The following is a 12865-nucleotide window of genomic DNA, read 5'->3' on the forward strand; positions in this document are numbered from 1 at the left end:
TCCTTGCTAATCATGTGTATTAATTACATTTAATAAAATCCTTAACATGTGTAACTATTATAAAGACTTTTTTTTTTTGGTAGTAGTGTCATACGCAATAAGCAAATTAAACCATGATACAGGGATTGAAGTGGGAAATGGCATCAATGTGAAAACTTCCACTGCTATATCAAATGAAACTATCAATCAGCGAAGATAATTTCTTTTGCTATTGTGCTTCACATCTTTCTTTGACCCCAACCAAAAGATAGTTCCATTAGAAATGAATCCATTTTTCCCCATAACCCTTTGGTTAATGCATACACTTTGACTTGATTAACCAATTGCAAATAACCTCCAGAATCGAAACAGTTCACCATCTTGTAATCATTAACAACTGGGCTGAACCCAAATGCTATAGAAAAACACAAAGACTTATAATTAAGACATTTGGGCACTTGTCGGATTTCTCTAGTAGCCGGATTCCACAACCAAAAGGAATGTTGATTTTTCTTAAAGATTTCGACCCAAATCAAGCCAATGGACAATCCTCCTTGAAACCATTAAGGAATCATTATTGACGGGTGGATTCTGAAATTCAAGGAATTGTTTCTCAAGAGTCATCAAACGGAAGTGACAATGATTATTATATCCGAAGATATTATGACTATTCATGATTGCAATGGGCAAGAAGAAAAGGGTTTTGCTGAGTAGAACGGAGGAGGTGTTCTGCAATAAAAGCACTACAAAAAAAAAACTTTAGATGACGACTTTTTGTGGTGACAAAAAAAGCCACCGCTAAAAGTCCACTTTCAGTACACGACATTAAAAAGTCACTCTTAAAAGTAATAGTTTTAGTAGCGACAATCTTACTTTTAGCGGCAACAAAAATGTCACCACTAAATATAAGACCTTAAGTGGTGATGTCACCACTAAAGGGCTTACTTTCAATGGCAACTTTCTAGGACTACCACTGAAAGTAAACTTTCAGCAGCGACATTCTAGTATCATCGCTGAAAGTTGACTTTCAGTAGCAACTAAGGCTGCACAAAGACTGGACTGGACCGGGTTTGGTACCAGTCTGAAGTCTGGTCTGAAAAATGATCAAGTTGGACTTTTTGGTCCGTAGTCCTGTCCGGTCCGGTAAGACCCGGGACCAAGACCGGGTTGGACTTGGTCCACCGGGTTACTGGACCAGTCCAGGTTGATTCTACTTTTTTTTTAAAAAAATTAATACGTATTTACTCTGCTTTTTTTTAAAAAAAAAAACCTTTGTGACATATTTACTTTGCTGATCTTGTTGTAGATATTCTAAAATTAAACCTTTCCATTAAAGCTTTCCACTAGATAAATATTAACTTATTAATATAATATGACAATAATGTGGTCTGCCCTCTGCATATAAGAAAATAAATATTAAACATGATCATATTTAGGATCCTAGAAGAGACAACATGAGGAGAAAATTAAGGAAAAACAACAAGGAACAAAAGATTTGAATAACCAAACTTGTCTTTAAATTATCATTAGTCAATATTCATTCAACCTACATATCAAAATATGTCCTTAACCTGTAGGAGTTAAAAGGTCCGTTGCCTGTACAAAAATCCAGGTGAGTCAAGCTATACACCAATCCTAATTAGCTGGACAAGCCATTCATACAAAGTCACTGTCAAGCACTAATTATCATCAGCCAACTATATGGTAATTTTAACTAACTAACCAAAAGATCAACCTGCACAATTAAACCAGTCAAAAAAATCCAGCCATGTAGTCAAAAAACAAACTATCACCATCAAGCAACCAAAAGACTTTATATTCTAAGTCCAAAATATCTGAAACTGAAATGCTGAAAGTCATACATCCTCTCCAACATCAGTAACACTGGAATAATCTGAAAAGTATATAAAACATAAGTAGTCAATGACATTACAATAGTCATGGTAAAAATATGACATTACAATACAACATACACTAAGAAATGATTACAAACAACTGAAATTTATTTGAGCATTTATATAAAATATAAATAATCAATGGTATCACAACACATACCAGTCTTCACCACACCCTCTGTCTCCTGAAAGTTATCAAACTCTTGAAGCATGGATGTAAATTCAGAGAGAGATCTCCCGGGGAGTAGCCAATTTTGGGCACAGATAAGTGCTTCAGTCATTGTTGGTGATAGTGAACTCCTATAAGAGTCCACTATACGTCCTCCAGTGCTAAAGGCTGATTCAGAGGCCACTGTAGACACTGGCACAGCCAAGATATCACGTGCCATCCTAGAAAGTATTTTATATTTACTAGAATTGACTCTCCACCATGCTAATATATCAAAATCATCATCAACAGGGGTATCATCAGCTGAAGAAGATGAAAGATATCTATCTAATTCAGATTATGGGTCTTAGGAGCTTTTTTCTTTCTGGGATGCCAACCATCTGCGACCTGGATCTCCACTGCCTTGGCCTTGTAGCATAGTTGATGTTGATGATCTTGGGGGTACAGAAGAAACATTGCTTGAAGTACTACTAGTTGCTTGCCCCACAGAATACTCATCAAACATGCGATACAAAACATCTCTAATCTTAATTTTCATGGCCATACAAACTTCCACATCATGAAAAAGCTGATCAAAAATATGATATACATAAGCAAGCTTGTAGCGAGGATCCAAAATCACAGCAACAATGAGCAAAGGATTCATGTTCTCTGTTTGACCCCAATATTTTTCATATTTACTTCTCATGCTAAGGGACATCTCCATAAGTAAGGGATCGGCATTCACAATGTTCTCTTCCAACAACTCATGAATTAGAGCAATTTGGTGGAAACAAGTGTTAGAAGTGACATCTAGTGAACTTGAAAACATCAGAGTTATGTCATAGAACACCTTCAAGAATTTAAGAAACATCCTTGCCTTATTCCAATCACTAGCTTTAGGAGGGCCTTCATTCCTGGAACCTCTAGCAAAGTATGCGTCATAATCATCATCTTCATCTTCCAACCGTTCAAAAGCCTTTTGAAATTTCAAAGCAGATTCCAACATCAAATATGTTGAATTCCACCGAGTATTAACATCAAGACAAACAAGGCTGGTGGTGTCCACTTTCTCTAATTCAGCAATATTCTTGAACTTTTGGAGACGAGCTGGAGAAGAACGAACATATTTAACTGCATTACGGATTGAATCAAAGCTGTTCTTTAACTCCTTTAACCCATCATTAACCACCAAGTTAAGTATATGTGCAGAACATCTAAGATGAAGGTAGTCATCTCCACAAATCATGCCTTTCCAATTCTTAAGCCGCTTTTTCAGATATGACAAGGCAGTATCATTAGATGATGCATTGTCCATGGTTATGGTAAACACCTTCTCTATTCCCCACTCTAATAGGCACTTCTCAATGGTCTTCCCTATTGTATCGCCCCTATGATTTTCAATCATGCAGAAATTCAATATCCTCTTATGCAACTTCCAATCAGGATCAATAAAATGACAAGTCAAACACAAATAACTAAAGTTTTGAGTGGATGTCCAGCAATCAGTTGTTAAAGAAACACGATGTGCAGACTTTTTCAACACCTCTTTCAAGATCTTGATTTCTCCAAGGTATAGTTGCCAGCAATCTCTAGCAACTGTTGTCCGGGATGGAATTCGAAATCTTGGTTCTAGCTCTTTGACAAAAGTTCTAAACCCATGCTTCTCAACGATCCTAAATGGCATCTCATCACAAATAACAAATTCAGCCAATGCCCTTCTACATCGTTTTTGATTAAAAACGTGAGAGACTAAGCTTCCCCTTTGCCCACTTGGTGTCACATAGTTCAACATTGATTGCTTTGGTATTGTGTCAGCCCTGTTTGGGTTCTTGTGACATTTTGGAAAATGCCTCTTCAAAGATGTTGTGCCATGCTTATTTAGGTCACAAGCATAAATTGCATGACAATATTTGCAAGCAGCCTTAACTTCTCCATTTGTTTCTTCTAAAGGTAACTTCACAAAATGCTCCCAAACTTGTGATTTTGTGCTTTTCTTCTCAGGCTCTTTTCTCTTTCTACTCACATTGTCTCCACCTTCATCTTGTGTAATATTAGAAACAGGATCAGTAGTAGGAGGAGGAGGAGGAGGTACTGGTTCATCAGGAGGGGGCATTTCAGTTTCACCAATCCCCATTAATTGTGTTTGTGTAGACAAGGATTGATCAGTATAGCTGAAGTTTCATCCACCATTTCTAACATGCAAAATAAATAATCATGCATTAAAGATTGAACATATAAGATAATACAACTGGAAGATAATAAAAGTAAGCATATATATCATAACAGGAAGGTCAAAGTAAACTTTGATTGAATAAATGTCTCATAAATATATATATTCAAAGATAGTTGGTGATAATTTGCAAGGATTGTTGAACATCGAACAAGGACAACCCATTGACTAAAGAGGACAAAGAATTAGGCAATTAGCTATATAGTGAGAGGCATTCAGCAAGCACTTATATGAAGATAGCATAGACGGGTAAACATACAGGACCATAATATCATTAAAACTTGCCCTATTGGTGTTCCAAGACCAATGTTATGTAGTACTTACTGGTAGGAATTGAAGATTCAATTTGGAATTTGATTAATGAGTGTTCATATAATAACTATATTTTCAACGCAGAAAAAGTTCATAATTTCATCATTACCAAAAAAAAAATCATCATATACCTACCAAACAAATAAAGAGGGAATCATATAACAGTCATACTTAAATCCTACCTTCATCAGAAGATTAAGGCATTCAAATTATGAGTCTTTATTAGTCATATGCTCCTAATTATCTACTGGTCCCGACTATAATATGAGACCTTAACCTCCCCTTCAATTCACACTATCAATGCTGATTTAAATTAAAGAAACAGCTTATAAATACATATATATATATAAAATACAAATGTAATTTTTTTCACATTAGAATTGAAACTTGGGTTGCAACTTGCGACGTAGGTGAAGGAAATAACGATACAATTGGGGGGATTAATTATGCGTACACAGAGGCAATCACGACTTAAGAATCATAATCAGAAGCGGGAGATGACAAAACTGATTATAAATTGGCCAAACAAAGACAAGTCAAAAGCGAGCAGTTGCGTCCCAAAGAATAGTTTCAAACGAACCTTTTGAGGAGAAAAAGTTACTCTAATGTTGAAGAAGAAGCCAATCGAATGTTGATGGAAGCGAAGATGAACAGCAAGTCGGCAGACCGCAGCAACTATGGAAGCCTCAAAGAAAAAGGAGGAAAGAGCGGCAGAATAGAAAGGTTAGGGCACACAAAAGGGAAATTGAAAACTGAAAAGGGGAAAGACAAAAAGTGTCTTGGATTATTGGATTGGGCACTTGGGCTTGGGCTCATATTTTGCATTCTATTAAGTCATATATATTTGAATATGTAATAAAATTCCACCTGGACCGGGCCAGACTATATGGTCTGATGCATCAGTCTTTAACCCGGTCTTACCCTGTATTTTGTTCTAACCCGATTGGTCTAGTCTGCTCTTCGGGTTGTTTTTTACAGACCGGGTCGGTCCGGGTTCGTCCGGGTTGACCGGGTCCCGGGTTTTTTTGCACAGCCCTAGTAGCAACTATTAGTGTCACTACTTAAAGTCTTTTGGTTCTCAATTCAGTCTCAGACTTTTAGCAGTGACTTTAGAATGTCGCTACTGAAGGTATGACTCTCGGCGGTGACTTTCTAATATCACCATTAAAAGTATAATATAATAATATATATTTTATTTTACAATAATAACAAACAAATTCAATCCAGCTCAATAGGAAGAAAATTAAATACGAAAGGAGGTATTCACGAGTTCGAATCTTGAAGAAGACACATTTAAGGTGAAAATATTTGGACAGTGACATGGCGGGGAAGAGTGATGTGACATGAGAGTGGTGATGTGGTAACGGGGAGGTGGCCAGTGATGACGTGGTGACGGATTATCATCGCTAAAAGTAATTTTTGCAGTGACAAGAAGGTCACTACCAAAAGTATCTTTCAGTAACGACAAATGTTACCGCTGAAACTTATAAAAGTCATTGCTGAAAGTGTCTTTCAGCGACGATTTTTTTTGTCATCACTGAAAGTTTTCAACCACGATTGCTATGGCAATGACTTTTTAGGGGCGACACTTTTAGCAGCGGCTTTTATATTTTCAATGGCAACTTTTTGTCTTACTTGAAAGTCAATTTTTTTGTAATGAAGATTGGGTTTTGATCAAATTCTTCCAATCTTTACACACACATTGAAATCGGATTAGGGATTTCACTGGAAGTCATCCAAGAGTATCTCTGATGACTTCTAGGGGAAGATATGAGTCTCTCTTTCTCCATTAGTATCTGCTCCATGGTCCTCGACTGGGATAAAGGAATCTCACAGATGAATGGCTTCGCAACCAACAAGGACTATTAAGGTTAGGGACTAGAAGATTTTACATACACTTTTAAAACGTTGGAAGTTAGGTTTACACACACACCCACGTTTCTGAGATTTTTATTTTATTATGCATGATTTATATCCATTTTTAATGATTTTTCTTATGTTATAAATTATTTTAAAAATATTAATAACAAACTTCAAATAACAAAATTGGTGGGTGTGTTACTTTTCCGAAAAGAAATATAGAGATATAGCCGAATGAGGAACAAAATTCACTACTGAGTGCTGATTTAGGTATTGGAAAAAAAATCGTCATTGAAAAAATATTTCATCTTAATTATGAAAAATTCCATCTCATCAGAAGCAGCTCGTCCCTAATTGTTGGGATCCGACAGCTCGTCCCTAATTGTTGAAAATTTCCATCTCATCAGAAGTAGGAATATATATTCTATTTTCTAAAATAGAATATATATAAATTTTTAGGGAAAAATTATAGTGGATCAAGTTTTCCTTTTAAATTTATGTTCCAATTTGGTATGAAGTTTTTTTTTCAAAATTCACCTCTTGATTATAATGAAAATTTTTTATTTAATGTCTCTTGATTAGTAACGGACAACTTGAACAAAAAAATATCTCTGTTTCTATTTTCTAATCAATTAACTGAATTGGTATGTGTTGGCAAAAAAAAAGAAAAAAGAATTGATATGTGAAAGAATATAAGTAGTGTGCATTGTAATTGTTGACACCTAACCCTGTGAAAGTCATTTGTAATGCAAAAATGCAAATAGAGATGTAATTTTTGGTTGTTTTTGTGATGAATTAATCACACTAATTAAATCACTTTTCAAGAAACTATAATGAAAATGAAACAATTAATTCAAGCTTGTACAAGTGGTATGTAAGTTGTCCTTGTAAGTCTTGTAACTTTAGGACGTCAATTAAAAAAAAAAAAAACTAAAGCAAATATTGTTACCAAATTGACACAACACAACACCTTGCAGGATGAAAAACTCCTTACAGCATATTTGGCTAGGCTGTTGCCGTTCTTCGGAAACCAGCAAATTCTGTCGGGAAATTTTTAAAAAGAAAAAACTTATGTCAAGTTTTTTTAAATCATTATGTTTATTGTTCCAATTAGATTCTGTAATATTGAATGCTATTTTATTGACTTCAATACCTTCTTTTCAAAATTTCTTGCAATGTAATATATATATGTGTGTACAGTGGTAGAGAAATATCATAAAAAATTAAAAATACTTAATTAAAAAAATATTACAGTTTTTTTAAATATGAGAGCCCAATAAAACACACGAAAAACCCTCATTATTATATCATCTTTAGGGATGGAAATAAGCTAGGCAGCCTGTCAGGAGCTTATGGCCTGGCCTGTAAATGACCTGACCTGGCCTATTTAGATATCAAAACAGACTTAGACTTGTAAAAAGGCCTGTTCACTTTATCAAGCCAGGCTCATGCCTAATAGTAAGCCTGTTAGGCCTGTCAGGCGGCCTGGGCCTGTTATCTTTTTTTTTTTAGGTTAAAATTATAAATTGACAGGAGGGAATCTGTTATTCTAATTGGTTAATTGAGAAAACTCCGCCAACATAAACGTGTTATCTAGAGCCTATTGCATGCTTCATTTCATTTCCATTCTCCATAATAAAAATAATTGATGTATGTATAATGACACATATTTAAATAGAGAAAGAAAATATAAGTGCATTAAAAAAAATAAAAGCATCATTCATTTTTTTTGATCTATGCTTTTCATATTAATCTTATATAGAATATACATATATAGAATTGACCTATTATGTTTTAAACCGTATATATGTGCTCAATCTAATTCTTATTATAATAATTGCTTAATTAATTTAAATAAATAAATAAATAACAATAAATGTAACATTTTTTTTAAAACAACCATGTGTAACAACATGATCAAATATCATTTTGTTAGCAAATTGATTTGAATAAATGATAAATTTAAAATATAAAAAGGATTAAGGATGTTTCATATTTTAAACTAGATCTAGTCATCAACTAATTTTTATACTAAAGATGAGATGAAGTGATATTTTTATATCAGAATGAAATTATGTTTTCTAATAATTTTTCATATTAGATTTTTTTTGGGCCTAAAGGGACATGTTTTACAAATTGTGTTAATTTGATAACTTCATATTTTTTGTTTGTATTTTAGATAAATTAAATTGAATTATTGTAATTTTGAATTAATTTATATATGTTTAAACTTTGTTAAGAAAAACAAGCCATAGGCCAGGCTCAGGCCGATTAAAAGGCCTTTCACAAGCCGCAGGCTAGGCTCAGGCCAACAAGTCTCACCACAGGTCATGCCTGTTAAAGGTAAGACCTACCCTGGTTTGATCTGTTTCCACTCCTAATCATCTTCCATCTCCGACCACATGCTTCGACAGTCCGACAACCCCTTCTCCCTGATATTATTGTCCTCTTCGAACACCCAGCAGCCACTGCCGGCTCCTCTTTTTAAAATCGCATGTCCTCTTCCATCTCAATAATTATTTTACCTGTAAAGAAAAACTCCTTTGTTTCATATTTGTTAATCCCATCATCAGTCTTTGTTCTACGAAGAAAATTTTGGGGACTGTTCACTACTAGCCGTGTTTGAAGGGAAGGAAGAAGATTACAAATATAAAACAAACTACAAACCTTCACAGCATAATCCAAAAGAAAACATAACAGAAATGAAAAACATTGGAGACACTGATAAATTAGAAGCAACAACGCGTAAACGGGAAGAAACTGCTGAAGGGGAAGTGCCATATGAGATTGGGATATTGAAAAATCAGCAAGGCTATTTTTGTTTGGCAAAATATTTCTCTCCACTGCAAAACCCCCCCTTCCCCTGATTTGGGAGGGAAGAGAGATGAGGGGGAGAGGAAAAGCGCAATTTTTTAATGGGGAAATTTCACTGTAGGACCGCAGAAGGCAAATAATTTCAAAGAGCCCCCAAAACTTTCTGAAACCTCACTGCAGGACCAAGGGACCAATCTGATATTAATTTTTAGAGTGAGATTACAATAATACCCCTCCCTTTTTATTTTATTAAAAAATAAATATTTACCGGAGTTACTGTTCCGGCCACCGGAGGTCGGAGGTCCGGCCACCGGCGCTCAGGTGGCCGCCGTCGGGATCCGGTCACCGGTGGCCGGAACAGTAACTCCGGCGGGACCTCCGGTGGCCAGAGTTTTTTTGTTTAAAACAAAGTGGCCAAGGGAGGGTTTGAACCCAGGACCCCTTGGTACACCAAAAGACTTGTAACCACCAAGCCAAGCAACCCATTCAATCATAAAATGCAAATAAAACTACATATAACAAAATAAACGCAACAGTCCAAATGTAAGTGAACAAGTGAAATTAGACGATTTACAAGTGTAATTCAGCAATTTACAACAAAAATTAGACAATTTACAAATAACATAATAGAAGTCATAACCCCAAATGCAAGTGTTTAAGTGCAAATGAGCAAGTGAAATTTGAAGATTTACAATAAAATTTTATGAATTTACAACCCAAATTTGGTAAACACAAGAGAATTCACAACCCAAAATGTAAGTGTTTGAGTGTAAGTGAACAAGTGAAATTAGACGATTTACAAGTGGAATTTAGAAATTTACAACAAAAATTAGGCAATTTACAAATAACATAATAGAAGTCATAACCCCAAATGCAAGTGTTTAAGTGCAAATGAACAAGTGAAATTGTCGAATTTCACTTGTAACTCTATAAACTTTTGTTGTAAATCTTCAAATTTTATTTGTTCATTTACACTTAAACACTTGTATTTGGGATTATGAGTTCCATTATGTTATTTGTAAATTGCCTAATTTTTGTTGTAAATTGCTGAATTCCACTTGTAAATCATCTAATTTCACTTGCTCACTTACACTCAAACACTTACATTTTTTGTTGTGAATTCTCTTGTGTTTACCAAATTTGGGTTGTAAATCCATAAACTTTTATTGTAAATCTTCAAATTTTACTTGCTCATTTGCACTTAAACACTTGCATTTTGGGTTATGACTTCTATTATGTTATTTGTAAATTGCCTAACTTTTGTTGCAAATTTCTGAATTTCACTTGTAAATCGTCTAATTTCACTTGTTTACTTACATTTGGACTGTTGCGTTTATTTTGTTATATGTAGTTTTATTTGCATTTTATGATTGAATGGGTTGCTTGGCTTGGTGGTTACAAGTCTTTTGGTGTGCCAAGGGGTCCTGGGTTCAAACCCTCCCTTGGCCACTTTGTTTTAAACAAAAAAACTCCGGCCACCGGAGGTCCCGCCGGAGTTACTGTTCCGGCCACCGGTGACCGGACCCCGACGGCGGCCACCTGAGCGCCGGTGGCCGGACCTCCGACCTCCGGTGGTCGGAACAGTAACTCCGGTAAATATTTATTTTTTAATAAAATAAAAAGGGAGGGGTATTATTGTAATCTCACTCTAAAAATTAATATCAAATTGGTCCCTTGGTCCTGCAGTGAGGTTTCAGAAAGTTTTGAGGGCTCTTTGATATTTATTGTCTTCTGCGGTCCTACAGTGAAATTTTCCCTTTTTTAATTTCCTTTCTAGACAGAAGAGATATGAGAGGACAGAGGAAAAGGACAAAAATTTTTAATTTCCTTCTTCTCTGACAAACCCCACGCACCTCTTCCCTAAAAAAAAACCAACCACACACCGCCCCAAAAATAAAATGAAGAGACTTGTCAGAGAGAAAAAAGTGGAGAGAGCATTCGAGACGGGTTTGTACACACGGGGATTATCGGAGGTTTGATGGGGGTAGTGGAGTATTTTAAAATTTATATTTTACGATAAGATATTTTGAAATGAGGAAAAGACTTAGGTTAAATTCTTAAAATTCATTATACCAAATTCTTCAAAGAAAAGGACACATGTTTTATGCGATTGGAAAACTTAATATAATGATATAAATAACTTGATGTAAGTATTGCGCTTTGAATAATTATAATTTTTAATATTTTTTCTTATAAATATTATTTTGTCTAGTTCTTTTATTCTACGTTTAAAATTCATTCAGTATTTTGAAATTTTTTTTCATATAGTCCAATACCTCAAGGATGGTTCATTCAGCACTTTGAACTACTTTTCTCAATGCATCCAATGTTCTAAGATATTTAGTACTACCTCCTGTTTTTAATATAAGACCTCATTTGACTTTTATTTTGATCTTAAATATAAGAGTCCAATCCACTTTGTTTCTCATATTTATTCATTTTTTTAAGATAGTCTTTCTAATAATGATAGTTTTAGGCAATAAACTTGATTAGTAAGAATATTTATTTTATAATAAACTAACTTAACTTATTTTCTTAATCTACTCAAATGAGTTAACTAGCTCTTATATTTAAGATTGGAGGTAGTAATTTTTCAGCACCCTAAATTTTTTTTTTAAATGTGCATCCAATGTCATATATCTAAATCCTAAATTCTAAATTAGGGTGCTTAATGCAGCTAATACCTTAAGTTATTGGATGAAAACAAAATACTTTTGAGTGCTGATAATAAAGTCATTTAAAAAATATTTTAGGATATTGAATAAAAAATATATAGACTATTGATCGCACTTAAAAAATAGGGTTAACATAAATTTTAATCCCTTAAATTGGGGCCATTTTGATATTGGTCCCCGAAATTTAAAACCCATGGTATTGGTCCCTCAAATTGTATTTATTTCTGGCCGTTGGTCCCTAGTAGTATTAGGCCGTCAAAATCATCTGAGTTGGCACTAACTCAGTTATATTGATGATGTGTACATAGAAGCTGGCGTGTACGTGGATCTTATATGGAAAAAAGAAAAAAAAAAGTTAAATGCATGTTTTAAAACGTAGCGCAAATGCAAGGGAAATAAGTTACCTGAAGAAATTGACGCACTAGTCATTGAAAAAGAAAAGGGGAAGGGGCTAGGGACTTAGGGTTGAAGGGAAGGCCGTCGGTGACGACAAGAAAGATCCGACACCTACAGATAAGGTGATTAAGGAGAAAGATCCGGCAAAGGAATTTAAGATTAGACGAAGGCCATGAAGATTCGGCAATTGCAGGGAAGGGCAATTGGTATTTGGTAAGTTGTTGGTATAAGTTTTTAATTTTCTGCAACATCTCTCCTATCTCATCTTCTACTTATCTTCAACATCGGATTCAATGTAGGCTGTAGTGAGGTGGAATGGCTTCTAGTAGGAATTCATTGTTGTTAACCATGGGTAAACAGATGGCAAAAAGAGGGTCTAAAAAATGCAAATGTGGGGATGATGTTGTAGTTTGCACTTCATGGACTGAACAAAATTATGGTAGAAGATTTCTTAAGTGCCCAAATAACAAGGTTCATGGCTGATAATTTTTTCCTATCAAATTTGATTGAGTTTCTGGATTGATGAATTTATGTTTTTGTTTAATGGCTTCTG

This window comes from Neltuma alba, unplaced genomic scaffold (assembly GCF_004799145.2).
Source record: "Neltuma alba isolate B1F8T4 unplaced genomic scaffold, ASM479914v2 tig00000834_pilon, whole genome shotgun sequence".
Lineage (NCBI taxonomy): Eukaryota > Viridiplantae > Streptophyta > Magnoliopsida > Fabales > Fabaceae > Neltuma > Neltuma alba.